This window comes from Aethalodelphis obliquidens, unplaced genomic scaffold (assembly GCF_003676395.1).
Source record: "Aethalodelphis obliquidens isolate GAN/ISIS:26980383/991018 unplaced genomic scaffold, ASM367639v1 scaffold92, whole genome shotgun sequence".
In the NCBI taxonomy this organism is placed as follows: Eukaryota; Metazoa; Chordata; class Mammalia; order Artiodactyla; family Delphinidae; genus Aethalodelphis; species Aethalodelphis obliquidens.
This window is the reverse complement of record NW_020838036.1, coordinates 733,858-757,540: the sequence shown is the minus strand read 5'-3', so window position 1 is coordinate 757,540 and position 23,683 is coordinate 733,858. Positions and strand designations below refer to the sequence as shown.

At 36.1% G+C, this 23,683-nt stretch overlaps 1 pseudogene; it reads right to left on the bottom strand.

The window, feature by feature from the left end:
* The window catches only part of LOC113614259 (tigger transposable element-derived protein 1-like), a 90,246-nt pseudogene that overhangs the window by 56,501 nt on the left and 10,062 nt on the right, over positions 1-23,683 (bottom strand).

Sequence of the window (23,683 nt, the reverse complement as noted above, 5' to 3'; positions counted from 1 at the left end):
AAAACAAAAAACCTGCCCTGTGCTAAAATTACCTACCAACACCTACTTCATGTTGTTACCATAATTTAACATCTAAATATATTGAAATTCCTCTCAGACAATGCTATAATCTTGTTTCCAAGAGTCATGTACTTTTTAAAGAGTTTAGGAGAAAAACAGTTATCGTATATCCCCAGATACTTACCATTACTTGCTCAAACTTTATCCCTTTGAAGTACCAAGTTTCTCTCTGGTGTCACTACCTGAAGAAAACCATTATCATTTCTTTTAGAGCAGTTTTGTGATAAAAAATTATCTACGTTTACCTTCATTTGAGAATAATCTTCAATTCATTTAAAAAGGACATTTTTCCTAGTTATAGACTTCTGGGTTAATTTTACCTTCAGCACTTTAAAGATGTTCTATTTTCTGGACTCTGTAGTATCTGGTAAGAAATACAATTATTTATTCAAATTACCATTACCCTATATATAATAAACTGATTTTTGGTAGGAACTTTCAAAATTTTTTCTTCATCATTGGCTTTCATCAGTTTGATTACATTGTGTTATCAGTATGCATTTGGGTTTATTCTCTTCAAGGTCACAATGCTTATTAAATCTGCACATATATGTCTTTCACCAAACAATATTATTATTTCTTCAAATGTTTTCTGTGCCAATCACCATGAGGTGACAGATGGGTAAAGAAAGTAGTATGTCCATATACTGCAATATTATTCATCTATAAACAGGAATGAATTATGGATACACAGTATGACATGTATGTTCTTCTTAATCATTGTGCTAAGTAAAAGAAACCAGACACATAAGGGTCTTATTCCATTTACACACCCTTTGACTATGGCAAGTAGTGTGGCTATACATATTTCTATACAAAATTTCTACTTGAACATTAATATTCCTTTACATATTTCCATACAAAATTTCTACTTGAACATTAATATTCCTTTAACTGAGAAATATACCTTTGTGTGGAATTGGTGGGTCACAGAGATTCTATAAATTGTTGGGGGACCACCATAGTGTTTTGCACAGTAGCCTCACTATTTGACATCCCCCCATAGCAAAGAACAAAAATCCCAACTTCTCCACATCCTTAGCAACATTTATTATTTCTCATTTTTCATTTTATACCCAAAATGTGAAGTGATATCTCATGATTATTTTGAATTGAATTTCTCAAGTAAAAATATTAAAATTCTTTTCATGTACTACGGCTCCTGGTATATTAACTTTTGAGAAATATTTACATCCTTAGTGCATTTCTAAATTGTACTTTTCTTCCGTTTTTTAGTTGGAAGTGCTCTTTATATATTCTCCATGCTAGTAAGTTCTCAAATACATAATTTCCAAGTATTTTCTCCCATTCTGTGAGCTGTCTTTTCACTTCCCTCAGAGTGTGCTATGGTGCACGTTTGTAAGTTGGATAAAGTCCAACTACGGGCATACCTCTGAGATAGTGAGTGTATTGTTCCAGCAAATATCACAGTAAAGTGAGTTGAGTCAAATGAATTTTTAGGTTCCCCAGTGAAAATAAGTTATATTTACTCTACATTGTAGTCTATTAAGTATGCAGTGGCATTATGCCTAAAAAACAATGTACATACCTTAACTAAAAAATACTGTCACCTGAGCCTTCAGTGAGTAGTTATCTTTCTGCTTGTAGAGGATATTGCCTTGATGTTGATGGCTGCTGACTGATGAGGGTGGTGGTTGCTAAAGATTGAGATGGCTATGGCAATTTCTTAAAATAAGACAGCAGTGAAGTCTGCCACATCAATTGACTCTTCCTTTCACGAACAACTTCGCTGTAACATGCAATGCTGTTTGGTAGCATTTTACCCACAGTGGAACTTTAAAATTGGAGTCAGTCCTCTCGAACTCTTCCACTACTTTATCAACTAAGTTTGTGTAATACTCTAAATCCTTTCTTGTCATTTGGACAATATTCAAAAGCATCTTTAATGGGTGTAGACTCCATATCAAGAAATCACTTTCTTAGTTCATCCATAAGAAGCATCTCCTCACCCATTAAAGTTCTGTGATGAGATTGCAGCAATTCAGTCACATCTTCGGGCTCCACTCCTAATTTTTGGTTCTCTTCCAATTTCCACATTTGGAGTTACCTCCTCCACTGACGTCTTGAACCTCTCAAAGTCATCCATGAGGGCTGGAATCAATGTCCTGCAAACTCCTGTTAATGTTGATACTCTGACCTCTTCCCATGAATCACGAATGTTCTTAATGACATCTGGAATGGTGAATCCATTCCAGAAGGTTTTCAATTTACTTTGCCCAAAACATCAAAGAAAACACTATCTATGGCAGGTATTGTCTTACAAAATGTACTTGTTAAATAATAAAAATTTAAAGTCGAAATTGCTCCTTAACTGACAGGATGCAGAATGGATGATATGTTAGCAGGCATTAAAAAAACATTAATTTCATTGTACATCTCCACCAGGGCTCTTGAGTGACCAGGTTCATTGTCAATGAGCAGCAATATTTTGAAAGGAATCTCTTTTTGCTGAGCAGTGGGTATCAACAGTAGGCTGAAAATATTCAGTAAACCATGTTGTAAACAGCTGTGCTCTCATCCAGGCTTTGTTGTTCCACTTGCGGAGCACAGGCAGAGTAGATTTAGCATAATTATTAAGAACCCTAGGATTTTCAGAATGGTAAATGACAACCGGCTTGAACTCAAAGTTACCAGTTGCATTAGCCTGACAAGAGAGTCAGCCTGTCCTCTGAAGCCAGGAATTGGCTTCTCCTCTGTAGCTATGAATATCCTAGATGTACTTCTTCCAATAGAAGGCTGTTTTGTCTACATTGAAGATCTGTTGTTTAGTGTGGCCACCTTCATTAATTATCTTAGTCAGATCTTCTGAATAATTTGCTGCAGCTTCTACATCAGCACTTATTGCTTCACCTTGCATTTTTATGTTATGGAGATGGCTTCTTTCCTTAAACTTCATGAACGAACCTCTGCTAGCTTCAAACTTTTCTTCTGCAGCTTCCTCATCTCTGTCAACCTTCATAGAATTGAAGAGAGCTAGGGCCTTGCCCTGGATTAGGCTTTGGCTTAAGGGAATGTTGAGGCTGGTCTGTTCGTCTATCCAGACTGCTAAAACTGTCTCAGTATCAGCAATAAGGCTGTTTTGCTTTCTTATCATTTACGTGTTCAATGGAGAAGCACTTTTCATTTCCTTCAAGAATTTTTCCTTTGTATTCACAATTTGGCTAACTGGCACAAAAGGCCTAGTTTTTGGCCTGTGTAGGCATTCAACATGCCTTCCCCACTAAGCTTAATCATTTCTAGCTTTTGATTTAAAGTGAGAGATGTGCGAGTCTTCCTTTCACTTGAACACTTAGAGGCCACTGTAGGGATATCCACTGGCCTAACTTCATTGTTGTTGTTTCTCAGGGAATAGACAGGCCTGAGGAGAGGGAAAGAAACAGGAAAATGGCATGTCAGTGGAGCATTCAGAACACATACAACATTGATTAAGCTCACCATCTTATATGGATGTGGTATGTGATTTTCTAAAACAATTACAATAGTAACATCAAAGATCACTGATCACAGATCACCATAACAAATATAATGATGAAAATTTTTGAAATATTGCAAGAATTACCAAAATATGACACAGAGATATAAAGTGAGGAAATGCTGTTGGAAAAATGGTATCAATACACTTGCTCAATGTTGGGTTGCTACAAACTTTAAATTTGTAAGAAACACAATGTACCCAAAGTGCAATGAGGTATACTGTAAAACCAACTGCAATGAGGTATACTGTAATTTATTATTTCTTTTGATGATTTTACTTTCAGTGTCGTATCTAAGAATTGATCACCAAATTAAAGATCAAGAAAATTTTACTATACATTTTCAGTTATGGATTTTTGCAGTATTAGCTTGTATATTTAGCTTTTGATAGATTTTGAGTTAATTTCTGTAAAGGTTATGAGTTAAAAGTCCAATTACATTCTTTTATATGTTGATCTCCATTTGTCAAAGGACCATCTGCTAACGCTACTCTTTCATAATTGAATGGTCTTGGCAATCTTCTGGACAATCAATTAGCCATAAGTTGTATTTCTGAAATCTCATTTCTATGACATTGGCTTATATGTCTATCCTTACACAAATACCATACTGTTCAAGATTACTATTGCTTTGTTATGGTTTGAGAAAAGTGTAAATCATCCAAATTTATAGTTTTCAAGATTGTTTAGGCTATTCAGGTTGTTTGCAATTTCATACCTATTTTAGGTTCAACTTTTCCATTTCTGTAAAAAAGGCAGTTGAGATTTTGATAAGGATCACATTAAATCTGTATATTGCTTTATGGGCTGATGGCATGTTAAATATGCTTTCCAATAAATGAACACAGGATGTCTTTCCATTTGTTTAATTTCTTTCAGCAATGTTGTGTAGATTTCAATTTACAAGTCTCACATCTATTTGAATAAATGTACCCTACATATTTTATTATTTATGATATTGTAAATGGAATTGCTTATTTGCCTTTATTTATTGTCCATTGCTAGTACACAAAAATATAACCGATTTTCCTGTATACTCTGAAACTGCTGAATTTCTTAGAAGATCTAATAGTTTTTTGCATGTATTCTTTAAGATTTTCTGTATGTATAACAATATCATGAGAATAGACAATTTTACATCTTCATTTCCAATTTTGATATATTTTATTCTTTTTCTTGGCTAATTGTTCTGGCTGAAACTTCTAGTACAAAGTTGAATACAAGAGGCATCCTAGTTTTATTTCTGGTCATAAGGAGACAGCCATCTTTCCCCTTTAACTATGTTACATGGTATTCATAAATGCCTTTCATCATGTTGAGGAAATTCAATTCTATTCCTAGTTTGTAGAGCTTTGTATATCACGAACGGGTATGTACTTTGTCTAATGCTTTCTTTGAAATGAATTATCACGTGTTATTTTTTTCCTTTCCACTATTAATATGGTATGTAACATTGATTTATGTATGGTGAGTCATCTTTGCAATTCTGGAAAAAAAATCCCATTTTGCTCATGGTGTATAATCCCTTTTAGCATGTTGTCACAATTTTTAACTAGTACTTTAAGGGTTTTGGCATTTATATTCATAAGGTATAATGACCCATAGATTTGTCTTTGTGTTTGTCTGACACTGGTATCATTGAAATGTTATCTCATAAAATGAATTTTAAAACGTTCCCTCAATTGTATTTTTGGAGAGAGGCTGAAAAGTGGTATTAATTCTTCCTTAACATCTGGAAGAATTCACCAGTGAAACCACTTAGTACTGGGCTTCTTTATTGGCAGATTTTAAAAAATATAATTTCCTGAGGTGACGTTCACATAACTTAAAAATAACAATTTAAAGTGAACACATTAGTGGCATTTAGCACATTCACATGGTTTAGTAGGAAACATTTTCATCACTACAAAGTAAAGCCCTATAGTCATTAAGCGGTTTCTCCACATTCCCTCTATTCCTAGTTCCTGGCACCAAATAATCAAAATTCTTTCTCAAAGTAATGTCTATATGTATAAAATCATATAACATGTGACTTTTTGTGTCTGGTTTCACTCACTTAGCATAATGCTTTGTAGGTTCATCCAAATTTATCATTTTGTCAGTGCCTCATGACTTCTGTGGCTTAATAATACTCCACTGTAGGCATATACCAAAATTTCATTGTCTCTGTGGACATTTGCACTGTATTCCACAGCAGCTGAACCATTTTAAATACCAGCTATGTGGACAAGATTCAATTATGTATATTCTTGCCAACACTTTTTTCATGCTTTTAAAATTACAAACACATTAGTGGATATGAAATTATCTCATGGCTCTGCTTTTACCTCACTTATGTCAAATACTATGAAGCATCTTTCATGTGCTTTTTGTCCATTTATACATTTTCTTTGAAGAAATGTCTTTTCAAGTTTTTGCCCATTCTTTAATTGGGTTGTCTACTTGTGGAGATGTAAGAGTTTGTTTTTTTGTTTTTAATACATAACACATCCTTGATACTCGACCCGTATTGGGCATATGCTCTCTATTTTCTCATCTTCTGCATGTTGCCTTTTTCCTCCTTGGTAATGTTCTATCATGCACAAAAGTGTTGATTTTTGATAGCATCTAATATATTTATTATTTATTTACTTAGACTTTAGATATCACATCTAATATTCCATTGCCAAATCCAAGGTCATGAAGATTTATTTCTATGTTTTCTACTAAAAGTTACAGAGATTAGCTCTTACATTTGGGATGTTGATGCACATTGAGTTAATTTTGTATATGGTACATCTTCATTGCTGAGTCCATTTGTCCAAGCTCCATTTGTTGGTAGGGGTTCACCTTCATTCCTCTGCATGTGGAAATCCAGCTGTCAAGCACCATTTGTTGAAGGGACTACTCATTCCTCTAAATGATCTTGGAAACCTATCAATAAGCAACTGGGTATAGGTATACGGGTTTATTTCTAGAAACTCGATTCTATTTCATTGGTCAATATGTATATACTTATGCCAGGACTGTATCTTTTTTGATTAATGAAGCTATGCAGTAAGTTTTGAAATCAGAATTCAAGTCTTCGGACTTCGCTCTTTTTCAAGACTGATTTGGTTACTCACAAACCTTAGCAATTACGTATGAATTTGAGGACCAGCTTTTCCATTTCTGCATAAAAGGCTATACATATTTTGAAAGGAATTGCACTGAATCTGTTGATCACTATGGGTTGTACGACATCTTAAGAATACTGTATTACAATACATTTACACAGGATGTCTTTCCATCTATTTACATGTTCCTTAATTTATTCCAGCAAAGTTTTGCAGTTTTCACTGAACAAATACTTCAACTCCAGGCTAAATTTATTCCTAGGCATTTTATTCTATTGAATACTATGGTACATGGATTTTTTTTTTTTTTTTTTTTTTTTTTTTTGGTTTTTGGTTTTTTTTTTTTTTTTTTTTTTTTTTGGTGGTATGTGGGCCTCTCACTGTTGTGGCCTCTTCTGTTGCAGAGCAAGGCTCCGGACGTGCAGGCTCAGCAGCCATGGCTCACGGGCCCAGTTGTTCCGCGGCATGTGGGATCCTCCCCAACCGCGGCACAAACCCATGTCCCCTGCATCGGCAGGTGGACTCTCAACCACTGCGCCACCAGGGAAGCCCGGTTCATGGATTTTAAAAATAATTTTAAAATTTCCTTTTCAGATTGTAATTAGCTACAGAAATACAAATAATTTTGAGTGCTGATGGTTTAATTTTGCTGATCTTATTATCTCTAGAAACTTTCTGTGAATTCCTTGGAATTTTCTACATAATAGGAGTATAAAAAGTTTTAATTCTTACTTTCCAATTACTATGCCTTCCATTCCTTCTTCCAGCCTAGTTGCTGTGGCTACAATATCCAGTACAATATATACCAGCAATGATGAAATCAGGTACATTCGTCTTGCTGATGATCTTAGCAGAAAAGCATTCAGTCATTTGACACTGATATTAGCTATGTGTTTTACATAAATGCTATTTATCATGTTCAGAAATTTCCTAATTCACATTTTTTTTTCTTTTCTGAAATCATGAAAGGTTTGTTGGTTTTTATCAAATTCTTGCTCTGTATCAACTGAGATGATCCTTTGGTTTCTTTCCCTCATTACATTAATGTGATGTATTATCCTTGTATTACTGGCAATAATTCTACTTATTTTTGGTGTATAATTCTGATAATATAATGTTGGTTTCTTTCTTGTAGAGTTTTTGGAAAAATTTGGAATCTATATTCTAAGACATACTGGTAATTAATTTTCTCTTCTTGTGATGGTTTTACTTGGCTTTGGTGTCAGAGTAATGTGGACACAGAGAATAACTAAGTATTCCCTCCTTTCCTTTTTTTTTTTTTTTTTTTTGCAGTACGTGGGCCTCTCACTGTTGTGGCCTCTCCTGTTGCAGAGCACAGGCTCTGGACGCACAGGCTCAGCAGCCATGGCTCATGGGCCCAGCCACTCCGCGGCATGTGGGATCTTCCCGGACTGGGGCACAAACCCGTGCCCCCTGCATCGGCAGGCAGACTCTCAACCACTGTGCCACCAGGGAAGCCCCTCCATTTTTTTTTAAAGAATCTGAGTGATTACTATCAACCCAATATTTGGTAGAATGTACCAGTGCAGGCATATGACAGAGGTCTTTACTGAGAGGTTTTATATTTTGGTTACTTGTTCAGTCCCTTTATTTATATAGATCTCTTCAAATTTTCAAAGTGATTCAGTATTTTTATGAATTATATTCCATTAAAAGTTATTACCAAATAATGGCTATATACACTGTTATACAATATGTCTTGTTGCTTCTATATTTTATACATAGGAGTTCATATCTCTTAATCCCATACCCCTACCTTGCACCTCCTCACTTCCATTTCCGCACCGATATACTGGTTTGTTTTCGACATCTATGAGTTTGTTTCTGTTCTGCTATGTACATTTGTTTTGATCTTTAGATTCCACATATAAGTGATTCCATACAGTATTTGTCTTTCTCAGTCTGACTTATTTCAGTAAGCATAATGTCCATCCACATTGCTGCAAATGGTAGAATTTCATTCTTTTTTATGGCTAATATTCCATTGTGGGTATGCATATGTGTGTGTGTATAATATACACACACACATGTATATATACCTCTTCTTTATCCATTCATCTATTGATGGACACTTGGGTTGCTTCCATATCTTGGCTATTGTATATGGTACTGCTATGAACACTAGGGTGCATGTATCTTTTTGAATTAGTGTTTTCATTTTCTTTGGATATACACCCAAGACTGGAATTGCTGAATCATATGGTGGTTCTATTTTTAGTTTCTTGAGGAACCTCCATACTGTTTTCCACAGTGGCTGCACCAATTTACATTCCCACCAACAGTGTACTAGTATTCCCTTTTCTCTACATCCATGCCAACGTTTGTTATTTGCAGACATTTTGAGGTTAGCCATTCTGATAGATGTGAGGTGGTATCTCGTTGTTTTGATTCGCCTTTGTCTAATAATTAACAATGTTGAGCATCTTTTCATCTGCCTATTAACTATCTGTAGATCTTCTCTGGAAAAATGTCTGTTCAGGTCTTCTGCCCATTTTTAAATTGGGTTGCTTTTTAGATATGGAGTTGTATGACCTGTTTATATAATTTGGATACTAACCCCTTGTTGGTCATATCATTTGCAAATATTTTCTCCCACTCGGTAGGTCATCGTTTTGTTTTGTTGATGGTTTCCTTTCCTGTGCAAAAGCGTTTAAGTTTAATTAGGTCCCATTTGTTTATTTTTGCTTTATTTCTTTTGCCTTAATTATTGCCAATTCCTCCTTTTGTTTGTTAATATTTGCTTTATATATTTAGATGCTCCTGTATTGGGTGCATATAGTTAACAAGTATAATTTCTTGTACTGATCCCTTTATCATATTATCATGCCCTTGTCTTTTGTTATACCCTTTAAAGTTCTGTCTGATATGAGTATTATTACCCTCACTTTCTTGTTTCTATTTGCATGAAATATCTTTTTTCCATCCCCTGACTTTCAGTCTGTGTCTGTCTTTAGCTCTGAAGTGAGTCTTTTGTAGGCAGCATGTAGATAGGTCCTGCTTTTATATCTAATCAGCCACCCTATGTGTGTTTTTATTCTTGGCCGTGCCACGTGGCATGGGGGATCTTAGTTCCCCAACAAGGGATCAAACCCACATCCCCTGCAGTGGAAGCACAGAGTCTTAACCACTGGACCACCAAGGAAGTCCCACCCTATGTGTTTTGATTGGGGCATTTAGTCTGTTGACATTTAAAGTAATTATTGATAGGTATGTACTTATTGTCATTTTATTACTTGTTTCCTTTTTGTTTTTGTAGTTCTCTGTTCTTCTTTTTGTTTCTTCCCCTATGGTTGATTTTATTTTTTTGAGCTGTTTCAGGATCACAGCAAAATTTAGGAGTAGAGATTTCCCATATACAAGCTGCACCACATGCATATCCTCCCTCATTATCAATGTCCCCCAACAGAATGGCACATTTGTTACAAGTGACAAATCTACGCAGAGATATCTTAATCACCCAAATCCACAGATTACATTACGGTTCACTCTCAGTGTTGTATATTCTATGGGTACATAGAATGTATAATGACATATATTCATCATTAACATATCATACAGAGTATTTTCATTGCCCTAAAAATCTTTTGTGCTGTACTTTTCATTCCACCCCACCCCAACCTCTGAGAACCACTGATCCTTTCACGTTCTCCATAGTATTCTCTTTTCTACAATGTCATATAGTTGGAATCATACATTATATAGCCTTTTCAGACTAGCTTCTTTCACTTTATAATATGCACATATGAAGGAATCATTCATGTCTTTTCATGGCTTCATATATCATTTCATTTTAGAATTAAATATTCCATTCTCTGAATGTACCACAGCTTATTTATTCCTTCACCTACTGAAAGACATCCTAATTATTCCACATTTGGTCAATTATGAATAAAGCTGCTATAAACATCCATGTGCAGATTTCTGTGTGAACTTAAGTTTTCAACTCTTCTGGTAAATGTCAAAGTGCACAACTGCTGGATTTTATGGTAAGAGTATGTTTACTTTTTAAGAAATTGCCAACTGTCTTCTAAAGTGGCTACAACATTTTGAATCCCCACCAGCGATGAAGGAGAGTTACTGTTGCCCCACATCCTTGCCAAAATATGGTATGGTCAGTGTTTCAGAAGTTGGCCATTCTAATAGGTGTGCAGAGGTATCACAGTGATGGTTAAATTTCCATTTATTTTTTACATTAAGTCTTATCATATGTTTATTTTGATCTGTATATTTTCTTTGGTGAGGGGTCTATTAACATCTTTGACCCATTTATTTAAATTGGGTTGTTTTTTAAAATTTTTTATTATTTATTATTTAAAAATTATTTTTATTAATACAATGTTGTGTTAGTTTCAGGTGTACAGCAAAGTGAATGAGTTATACATATGCATATATCCACTCCTTTTTTTCTTATATTCTTTTCCCATATAGGCCATTACAGAGTACAGAGTTCCCTGTGCTATACAGCAGGTTCTAATTAGTTATCTATTTTATATATAGTAGTGTGTATCTCCCAATTTATCCCTCCCCCCCTTTATCCCCTGGTAACTGTAAGTTTGTTTTCTACATCAGTGACTCTACTTCTGTTTTGTAAATGAGTTCATCTGTAACCTTTTTTACAGATTCCACATATAAGCAATATCATATGATACTTGTCTGTTTCACTTACTTCACTCAGTATGACAATCTCTAGGTCCATCCATGTTGCTGCAAATGGCATTATTTTGTACTTTTTTATGGCTGAGTAATATTCCATTGTATACATGTGCCACACCTTTATCCATTCATCCATCAATGGACATTTAGGTTGCTTCCATGTCTTGGCTATTGTAAATAGTGCTGCAATGAACATTGGGTGCATGTATCTTTTCAAATTATGGTATTCTCCAGATATACGCCCAGGAGTGCGATTGCTAGATCAAATGGCAGCTCTATTTTTAGTTTTTTAAGGAACCTCCATACTGTTCTCCATAGTGGCTGTACCAATTTACATCCCCACCAACAGTGCAAGAGGGTTCCCTTTTCTCCACACTCTCTCCAGCATTTGCTGTTTGTAGATTTTTTGATGATGGCCATTCTGACTGGTGTGAGGTGATACCTCATTGTAATTTTGATAGCATTTCTCTAATAATTAGTGATGTTGAGCATCTTTTCATGTGTCTCATGGCCATCGGTATGTCTTCTTTGGAGATATGTCTATTTAGATCATCTGCCCATTTATGATTGGGTTTGTTGTTTTTTATTTTGATATTGAGCTGCATGAGCTGTTTGCATATTTTGGAAATTAATCCCTTGTGGGTCGCTTCATTTGCAAATATTTTCTCCCATTCTGAGGGTTGTCTTTTCATTTTGTTTATGGTTTCCTTTGCTGCGCTAAAGCTTTTAAGTTTAATTAGGTCCCATTATTTTTGTTTTTATTTTCATTACTCTAGGCAGTGGGTCAAAAAAGATGTTGCTGTGACTTATGTCAAAGAGTGTTCTGCTATATATTTCTCTAAGAGTTTTATAGTATTCAGCCTTACATTTAGGTCTTTAATCAACACTGAGTTTATTTTTGTGTATGATGTTAGAGAGTGTGCTAATTTCCTTCTTTTACATTTAGCTGTCCAGTTTTCCCAGCACACTTACTAAAGAGGCTGTCTTTTCTGCATTGTATCTTCTTGCCTCCTTTGTCAAAGATAAAGTGACCATATGTGCGTGGGTTTATCTCTGGGCTTTCTATCCTGTTCCATTGATCTATATTTCTGTTTTTGTGCCAGTACCATACTGGCATATATATCATATATATGCTCTTTTGTCATATATATCAATTTTCACTTGGGTCTATTTCTGGGCTACCTATTCTGTTTCATTAATCTATTTGTCTATTGGGGGGAATAATACAACACTATCTTGATTACTGTCTGTAGCTTTAAAATAAGTCTTGAAGTAGAGTAGTGTGAATCTTTCAACTTTGCTCTTCTCAAATAACATGTTGGTAATGCAGGGTATTTTGTCTCTCCATATAAACTTTATAATCAGTTTGTTGATATCCACAAAATAACTTACTGGAATTTTTATTAGGACTACCTTGAAGCTATTCATCAAATTGGGAAAAACATACATCTTGAATATATTGAGTCTTCTTTATCCATGAACATGTATTGATACTATCTCCATTAAATCAGGTAATTTCTATTATCAGAATTTTACAGTTTTCCTCATATATATCTTGTACATATTTTGTTAGATTTATACCAGTTTCATTTTGGAGAGTATGAATGTGAACAGACCTGTGTTTTTAACTTCAAATTCCACTTGCTTGTTGCTGCTGTCTAAGAAAGTGACTGAAAAACCTTGTATCCTGAATCCTTTCTATAATTTTTTCAGTTCTGGGAAGGTATTTTTGGTTTTAGTTTTGTCAATTCATATTTTCTACATAGACAAACATGTCATTTCCAACCAAAGTCAGTTATATTTTTTCCTATCCAAAATGTATTCCTTTAATTTCCTTGTCTTTGCTTTAGCTAGAATCCAGTACAATGTTAAAAAGGAGTGGTGGCACATATATATACAATGGAATATTACTCAGCCATAAAAAGAAACGAAACTGAGCTATTTGTAATGAGATGGATAGACTTAGAGTCTGTCATACAGAGTGAAGTAAGTCAGAAAGAAAAAGACAAATACCGTATGCTAACACATATATATGGAATTTAAGGGAAAAAAATGTCATGAAGAACCTAGGGGTAAGGCAGGAATAAAGACGCAGACCTCCTAGAGAATGGACTTGAGGTTATGGGGAGGGGGAAGGGTGAGCTGTGACAGGGCGAGAGAGAGTCATGGACATATACACACTAACAAACGTAGTAAGGTAGATAGCTAGTGGGAAGCAGCCGCATGGCACAGGGATATTGGCCCGATGCTTTGTGACAGCCTGGAGGGGTGGGATAGGGAGGGTGGGAGGGAGGGAGACGCAAGAGGGAAGACATATGGGAACATATGTTTATGTATGACTGATTCACTTTGTTATAAAGCAGAAACTAACACACCATTGTAAAGCAATTATACCCCAATAAAGATGTTAAAAAAAAAAAAAAGGAGTGGTGACAGGGGACATCTTTGCCTTTTATCTGATCTTGGTGTGAAAGCTGCTAGCTTCTCACCATTAGGTATCAAGCTGTAGGTTTTATGTAGATAGATCATCTTTATCAGGCTGAGTTAGTTCCCCCTGCATTCCTAGTTTATTGCAAGGTTTTTGTTTTTTTAAATCACAAATGGGTGTTGGATTTTGTCAAATGCTTTTCCTGCATCTATTGCTATGATCATGTGATTTTTCTTTTTTTAGCCTGTTGATATAAGAGTTTACATTAATTAATTTTCTCTTCAAATATGTTCTCATGCCCTTTCTCTCTCCCTTCTCCTTCTGGGACCCCTACAATGTGAATATTGGTGCATTTAATGTTGTCCCAGAGGTCTCTTACACTGTCCTCATTTCTTTTCATTCCGTTTTCTTTATTCTGTCCTGTGGCACTGATTCCCACCACTGTCTTCCAGCTCACTTATCTGTTCTGCCTCATTTATTCTGCCATTAATTCCTTCTAGTGTGTTTTTCATTTCAGCTACTGTATTGTTCATCTCTGTTTAACAGTTTGTTCTTTAAATCTCTACCTCCAGGGAGATCAGCTCGATGCTTTGTGATGACCTAGAGGAGTGGGATAGGGAGGGTGGGAGGGAGGCTCTAGAGGGAGGGGATATGGGGATGTAAATATACATAAAGCTGATTCACTTTGCTGTATAGCAGAAACTAACACAATATTGTAAAGCAATTGTATTCCAATAAGGATGTTAAAAAATAATAATAAAGCAAATTTGAAAACAAAACAAAAATCTTTGTTAAACATTTCTTACATCTTCTCGGTCTGTGCCTCCATTCTTTTTCCAAGATCCTGGATCACCTTTACTATCATTACTATGAATTATTTTTCAGGTAGATTGCCTATCTCCACTTCACTTAGCTGTTCTTCTGGGGTTTTATCTTGTTCCTTCATCTGGACTACATTTCTCTACCGTCTCATTTTGTCCAACCTTCTGTGGGTTTTTCTCATGTGTTTTTATATAAATTTATTTAAAATTTTATTTGGGGCTGCATTGGGTCTTCGTTGCTGTGTGCAGGTTTTCTCTAGTTGTGGCAAGCTGGGGCTACTCTTCACTACTGTGAGCGGGCTTCTCATTGCAATGGCTTCTCTTGCTGCGGAGCACAGGCTCTAGGTGCACAGCTTCAGTGATTGTGGCACTTGGGCTCAGTAGTTGTGGCTCATGGGCTCTAGAGTGCAGGCTCAGTAGTTGTGGCACACAGACTTAGCTGTTCTGTGGCATGTGGGATCTTCCCAGACCAGGGATCAAACCTGTGTCCCCTGCCTTGGCAGGAGATTCTTAACCACTGTACCACCAGGGAAGTCCTAACCTTCTGTGTTTGTGATGTCCTTTCCACAGGCTGCAGGGTCATAGTTCCTCTTGCTTCTGGTGTCTGCCACCCGGGTGGGTAAAGTTGGTCCAGGGGCTTGTGCAGTCTTCCTGGTGGAAGGGACTGGTACCTGCCATTTCAAGGGGTGGGTTTAGAGGTGGCTGTGAGCTCAGTACAACTTTAGGCAGCCTGTCTGCTGATGGGTGGAGCTGTGTTCCCAGCCTGCTGGTTGATTGGCCTGAGGCATCCCAGCACTGGAGCCTGCAGGCCATTGGGTGGGGCCATGTCTCAGTGCCAAAATGGTGACCTCCATGAGAGCTCACACCAATTAATATTTCCTGGGGCTTCTGCCACCAATGTCCTTGCCCCCACAGTGAGCCACAGCCGACACCTGCCTCCCCAGGAGACCCTCCAAGACCCGCCAGTAGGTCTAGCCCAGGTTCCTATGGAGTCACTGCTTTGTGCTGAGTCCCAGGGCACATGAAGCCTTGTGTGTGCCCTCTAAGAGTGGAGTCTGTTTCCCCCACTGCTATGCAGCTCCTGCACTCATGCCCTGCTAGCCTTCAAAGCCAAATGCTCTGGGGGCTTCTCCTCCCAATGTCAAACCCTCAGGCTGGGGGAGCCTGACGTAGGGCTCAGAACTCTCACTCCTGTGGGAGAACCTGATATATTTTCCAGTTTGTGGGTTGCCCACCTGGCAGGTATGGGATTTGATTATATCATGAAAGTGCCCCTCCTACCATCTCATTGTGGATTCTTCTTTGTCTCTGGATGTAAAATATATTTTTTCATAGGTTCCAGCCTTTTTTATTGATGGCTGTTCAGCAGTTAGTCATGATTTTGGTGTTTTCATGACAGGAGGTGAGCACAAGTCCTTCTACTCTGCCATCTTGTCCAGAATGGAGGGGCTGCTTTTAGTTTGGATGATTGCTGCCTCTTTCCTCAGTGTGTGCTAGCCATTATCCCCTTGATATGGGGTGTGCAGGTCTGGTGGCCTGTGCACACTCCCAGGACAGCAGGGGCAGGGACTGGCATCTGACCATTAATTAATTTTCAAATGCTGAAACAACCTTGCATACCAATTATATATTCCATTTATTCATGATGCATAATTCTTTATACATTGTTGTATTTGATTTGCTAATATTTTGTTGAGAACTTTTATCTATGTTCATGAAAGATACTGGTCTGCAGTTTTCTTGTAATGCCTTTGTCTGATTTTCCTATTAGGGTAACGTTGGCCTCACAGAATAAGTTAGGAAACATTTTCTCTGCCTCTATCCTCTGAAAACGATTGTAGAGTACTGGGATGATTCCTTCCTTAAATGTCTTACAGAATTTACTAGTGAACCCATCTGGGCCTGGTGCTTTCTGTTTTGAAAGGTTATTAAATATTGATTCAATTTCCTTCATAGATATAGGACTAAGGAGCTTGTCTACTTTTTTAAATGTAACTTTTTCTATACTCATCTTTTTTCTTTTTTTGGCTGCACCACACACCTTGCAGGTTCTTAGTTCCCTGACAAGGGATTGATCCTGGGCCCCTGGCAGTGAGAGAACCAAGTCCCAACCACTGGACCACCAGGGAATTCCTGAGATTGTCTATTTTTATTGTGTAAGTTTTGGTAAACTGTGTCTTTTGAGGAATTGGTCCATTTCATTTAGATTATCAAATATGTGGGCACAGAATTGTTTATAGTATTCCTTTATTATCATTTCAGTGTCCACAGGATCTGTAGTGATGTCCCATCTTTCATTTCTGATATGAGTAATTTGTGTCCTCTGTTTTATTTTTCTTAGTCTGTCTAGAGGCTTATGAATTTCATGGATCTTTTGAAAGAACCAACTTTTGGATTCATTTACTTTTTGTATTTCTTGTTTTCAGTTTTATTAATTTCTGCTCTGTTATTTTTCTTCTTTAGATTAATTTGCTTTTTTCTAGTTTCCTAAGGTAGAAATTTAGATTGAGTTTAGTTGTTTCTTGTTTTCTATAAATACATATCCGGTGCTATAAATTATTCTCTGAGCACTGCTTTCATTACATTCTACAAATTTTGGTAAGTAGAGTTTTCATTTTCATTTAATTAAAAATATTTAAAAATTTCACTTGATACTGCTTCTTTAACACATGTGTTATTTAGAAGTGTTTTTAATCTCAACACATTTGAGATTTTCCAGATATTTCTAATCAGGAAAATTATTGATTTGTAATCTTATTCCATTGCAGTCTGAGAGCATATATTGATTTTATTCTTTTAAATTTGTTAAGGTGTGTTTTATGGCCCAAAATGTTTTCCATTTTGCTGAATGTTCCATGTCAGCTTGAGAAGAATGTGTAATCTTAGTGTTGTTCAATGAAGTAGTCTATAGATATTCATTAGACCCAGCTGATTGATGGTGGTGTTGAGTTCAACTATGTCCTTACTGATTTTCTGCCTGCTGGATTTGTCCATTTCTGAAAGAGAGGTGTTGAAGTCTCTAACTAATAGATGGTTTCATCTATTTCTCTTTGTAGTTTGCATAGGTTTTGCCTCAAATAGTTTGATGTTCTGTTGGTAAGTGTATACACGTGAAGGACTGTTGTATCTTTTTGGAGAATTGACCCCTTTATCGTTATGTAATGACCTTCTTTATCCCTGACACCTTTAATTTCTTTGAAATCTCCTCCATCTGAAATTAATAGAGGTACTCCTACTCTCTTTTCACTAGTGTTAACATGATATATCTTTTCCACCCATTTACTTTTTTTTTTTTTTTTTTTGCGGTACACGGGACTCTCACTGCTGTGGCCTCTCCTGCTGTGGAGCACAGGCTCTGGACGCACAGGCTCAGCAGCCATGGCTCACGGGACCAGCCGCTCCGCGGCATGTGGGATCTTCCCGGACTGTGGCACGAACCCATGTCCCCTGCATCAGCAGGAGGACTCTCAACCACTGTGCCACAAGGGAAGCCCACTCATTTACTTTTATCTGTATGTGTCTTTATAATTCACTTCTTTTAGGAAGCATATAGTTGGCTCTTGTTATCTGACCTACTCTGAACACTCCCAAATTTGTGCAATTAGAACACTGATGTTGAAAGTGATTATTGATATAGCTGGATTAATATCCACTATATTTGTTCCTGTTTTCTATTTGTTGCACTTTTTCTCTGTTCCTATTTTTGTCTTTTAATTTTTTTGGCCTTTTGTGGTTTTAACTGAGCATTTTATATGATTCCATTTTCTCCCCTTTATTAGCATATCAGCTAATACTTCTTTTGTAACTTTTTTTTAGTGCTTGCCACAATGCAATATACATTTACAATTAATCCAGGTCTGCTTTCAAACAACATTATATCACTTCCCGGTAGTGTGAGTACCTTTTAATAACAAAATACTCCTAATTCCTCCCTCCTGTACCTTATATCATTGCTTTCACTAATTTCACTTATATGTAAGTAAACATAAGCACAAACATATATGCATATGATATATAAAAGTACACATGATTGAATACAGTGTTATTATTAACAAACTATTACCTGTTAGATCAATTAATAATAAGAAAAAAAGTTTTTATTCACCTTCACTCATTCCTTCTTCAAGGCGCTTCGATACTTTATGTAGATCCGAGTTTCTAATCTTTATCACTTTCCTCCTCTCTAAGCACTTCTTTTAACGTTTCCTGAAAGGTCTACTGGCAAAAAATGGACCTTCAATTTTTGTTTGTCTGAGAAGGTCTTTATTTCTTCTTCGCTTATGAAGGATAACTTTGCAAAGTACAGAACTCTAGTTTCCAGGTTTTTTTCTCTAACCACTTTAAATATTTCACTCCATGCTTTTCTTGCTATCATTTCTGAGAAGTCAGATGTGATTCTTATTTTTATTCCTCTATAAAGGTGTCCTCATTTCTTTTATAGTGTTTTTGATATTTAACATTTCTTTTGGTTCTTAGGATTTCCATCTCTCTGCTTACATTGCCCATCTGTTCCTACATGCTGTCTACGTCACCCACTAGAGTCCTTAACATAGTCCTCTCACTTCTTTCAGGATTTTTTTTTAGCTTTAATTTTCTGTAGTTTTTTAAAATGATATTCCTAGGTATAGTTTTTGGCCCATTTATCTTGGTGCTCTCTGAGCTTCCTGGATCTGTGCTGTGGTGTCTAACATTAATTTGGGGGAAAATTTCAGTCACTATTACTTCAAATATAACTTCTGTTCCTTTACTTCTTCTTCTTGTATTCCCATTACATGTATGTTACACTTCGTGGTTGTGCCACAGTTCTTCAATATTCTACTTTTTTCTTCAGTCTTTTGTTCCCTTTGCTTTTGGTTTTCAAGAATTCTATTACTATATCCTTGAGCTCAGAGATTCTTTCCTCAGCCTTGTTTAGTCTACTAAGGGGCCCATCAAAACCATTCTTCATTTCTGTTACAGTGTTTTTTATATTTATCACTTCTTTTGGTTCTTTCTTAGGATTTTCATCTCTCTACTTACACTGTCCGTCTCTTCTGGCATGCTGTCTACTTCACCCATTTAGAGCCCCTAGAATATTAATCATAGTTGTTTTAAATTCCAGGTCTGATAACTCCAATATACCTGCCATCTCTGGTTCTGGTCCTTGGTCTGCATCTTCAAATTGGGTTTTTTTGCCTTTAGGTATGCCTTGTAGTTTTTTCTTGATAGCTGGACACGACATACAATGTAAAAGGAACTGCTATAACAAGGCTTTAGTAATGGGATGGTGAAGCGTGAGGGAAGGAGAAACATTCTACAGTCCTATAATTAGATTTCGATCTCTCAGTGACCGTAGTCTCTGGACTATGTAACTTCACAACAGCTTCTCAGTTTTATTCTTCTTGCCTTGGGTGGGACAGGATGGCTACAGTAAGCTGGAGTTGGGTATTCCCCTTCCCCAGGTTAAGTTAGGCTATGATAATACCCCAGCAGGTTAGGCTCTGGTTAAATAGTTGCCTCTGAGGTCAGGTCTTCTTAAGAACAGAGTACTCTGGCTTATTTCAAAATGATTCCCCTGTCTCTCCCCCTGACAGAAGTACAAGGGTATTTTTCTCCTGTATGTACTCCTGGAGGTAAATCTCACAATATTGTGGAGATCCCTCTATGACTGGGTTCCCAAGGAGTTTTTACCTCTCAGACTTGTCCACACTGAGGCTCCAGCAATTTAACTTACAGTTCAGGTTTTCCTATCCTGGCACTGGTTCCTGCAGTGGTTTCTGCTCCTCTACTACAGTAAGCCATGATTCCCTGTATTCACCTGTCTCTTCTCTCCAATCTTGTGGGCAATAGTTTGCCCTGTGTCCTCTCCTCTTTTACAGATACAAGAAGCACTGGTGATTTTTCAGTCTGTTTAGTTTTTTACTTATCTTTTGGATGGAGTGGCTCCAAGCTCCTTACATGTGGAACTAGAAACCTCACTTCTTTTGAAGTCTACTAGTGATCAGTCACTGCATATCAGGTATTCAGTTTACATGCAAAAATGTAGTTATGTTGCCTCCTTGTCTTCCAGGGATGAACCCATACAACATCTTCGAAAATACATAATCAAAAAAGGAAATGGCCAAGAAAAAAAAATAGAAGTGCAGTAATAAAAGTGTTAATACTGACGGGAAATTTGAAATTAATGTAAACATAGTTATAACATAATTGGCTGACCATGGAAATGCTGACAATATCATTTGAGATGTTTAGATATGCACCTGTAGTAACTTACCAGTACAAATGAGAACAGTGACTGTGCTGAAAAGGATGAAGATGTCCAATAGGGAATGACATACCAGCAAAAAATTTTATATTAAAGAAACTTTCAGAAATATTTCATGACATTGAAAGCATGAAAGATGAAATGCTGGATGGAAATCCATATTTAGAAAGAAGAATGACAATTCAGCAAACTATAGAAAAGATGCTCATTCCTAATATACAAATTATACGAGAAGAAAGTAAGCACTGTTAAATCTACTATTGATAATTTTTATAATGAAATAAAACACTCTAATTTTAAATGTTTCTAACATTTCATATTAAAATATAGTAAATAACTGTTAGCTTAACTAATGCTTTAAATTTCCTATACATTTGTGATTGACAGTAAGAATTTTTAATGTTTTGACAAAAAACTTTTTAGGTAATGGAGCAACAGTAATTTTTCCATTAATTAATACTGCTTTCAGGTAGCAGTCATTTTTACAGTCCCACAATACTATGTAAAGCAAGATTTGCCTATATTTCATGGGATTTTTTGGGGGGTGGGGTGCCACTGTAAATGGTACTGTTAATTAAATTTTGATTTCCAAATATTCACAGCTAGTATACTGAAATGCATGCCCTTTATTGTTTTTTATTGCCTTATGGTATTGGGTTGAACTTCCAGTGCAAAACTGAATAGTCATGGTGAAATCTAACATACTTGCCTACTTCCTGTTCATAGAAGGGGAAACCATTAAGTCTTTAATGGTTGATACTGATGTTACTATCAATGTTTAGGAGATTCAATTTATCACATTAATGAGGTTGCCTTCTATTCCAAATTTGCTAAGCATTTTTTTGTTATGAATAGGTTTTAAATTATGTCAAATGCTTTTTCTTTTTGTACATATTGAGATAACATGTTTTCTTTTTTAGTTACATGATTGACTTCCAAATGTTGAATTACTCTTTCAGTTCTGAACCGGACCATTTTCAAATACACCCAGAGCATTCTGTTCTCCTTAAAAAAGGCACACTGTCAAGGGAAACATTTTATCACAGTCAAACAGACCTCGGGTAAGGGAAATCCCAACTTCTGTTCCCTACAGCCTTTGACATAGAGGAAAGAAAATACCCAACTCCAGTCCCTTTGAGCCTCTGACAGAAAAAAGGGAAGTACCCAAATCCAGCCCTTTCTAGCCTTCCTGTCTCACCTCAAGTGGGAAAAACCCAAGAATCACTTGGTAAGGTCACAGACAAGGGGCACAGGCTCACTAAAAGACTGAGACTTAATCACAGGGATATAAATGCTACTCCTCTCCCCACATACCTTACCAACATATTAACAGAGCTCCTCTTTCCACTTTTCAGAGTTCTCCTTGGGTTGCCTCTTAAGTTATTTCCAGGGATTACAGTGTACTTAAGAGTGGAGGAACAGGGAGAAATGTATCTATGTCACACTTTCTGAAACAGAAGTCCTGGTGCCTGTTTTTATAAATAAAGTTTTACTGGAAAACAGTCACACTCATTCATTTATTAATTGTCTAAGGTGACTTCTGTGCTACAATGGCAGAGTTAAGTAGTGTGAAAGACCAGGACTTGAAAAGCATAAAACACCTTCGATTTGGTCCTTAAACTTTCTGACCCCTGTGTTAGAGGGCATTATGGTAAAGCCCCAAATACAACAGCAACAAAAAGGATAAAATATTATGAATAAGCAGGTCAAAAACTGTTTAAAATATATATAAAGATAACTATAAAATACACATTAAAAATTCAAAAAGAGCCTTAAATAAATAAAAAGACATCCCTTGTTTTTGGATTAGGATGTCCCAAGATCTTCAAGACAACACTTATAAGTTTATAAATTTTATAAACATAATTTTATAAATTTAATAAAATCCTCCCCCCAAAATCCCCAAAAATTAGTTTTACAGAGCTACACAAATTGATCCTGAAGTTCAACTGGAAAAATAAACCCACATAAATTTCTAGGAAAACACTGAAGAAAAAAAAAGCTCCATGAGTGAACTAACCTGACAAGTTATTATAATATACTATAAAGCCTATATAATCAGGAGTGTGGTACTAGCCCCTGAATAGAGAGGTCAATGGAAAGGAACAGAAAAGTCCAGAAAACAGACCCAACTATATGTAAAAGCTTACTACATCACAGTCCTTTTGCAGTTAATAATGTATTGCTTCACAATATCTTGCAATGTTATAAGCTCATAGTCCCGTTCTTTATTTTACTTTTTTATATATAATACATACATGTATGTTATAGACCTAATACAACGATGTTACAATTTTAATTTTTAATAAGGTATTTGCTTTATAAAGCTATGAAGACAGAAAAGGCCAAAAAAAAAAAACAAACTTTGCATTTACCCAGATATTTAGCAGTTCTAATGCCCTTCATTCTTTTCTGAGGATCCAAGTTTTCAAGAAGTTTCATTTACTTCTGTCTTAAGTACTTCTTTATCTTGTGGTGTAATACAGATCCATTTGTAACAAATACTCTTAGTTTTCTTTTATTGAAAATGCCTTTATTCCATCTTCATTTTTGAGTATTTTCACTGGAAATACATTAAGGATTGACAGGTTTGTTTCTTTTTTTTTTTTTCGCTCACAACTTTAAAGGTGCTGTTCCATGCAGTTTGGCTGAAATGGTTTCTGATGAGAAGTCAGAAAGTAATATGATCATTATGCCCATGTATATGTCATTTTTGTGTTGCTAAGCTTACACTTTTTGTTTGGCTTCAGACACTTTAATTATGATGTGCCTAAGGTGGCCTTCTTTACCTTTATCATGCTTCATATTTAGCATTTTCTGTCTGCAAATTTTTACATTTAATGGAGTTTGAGAATTTTTCATTTAAA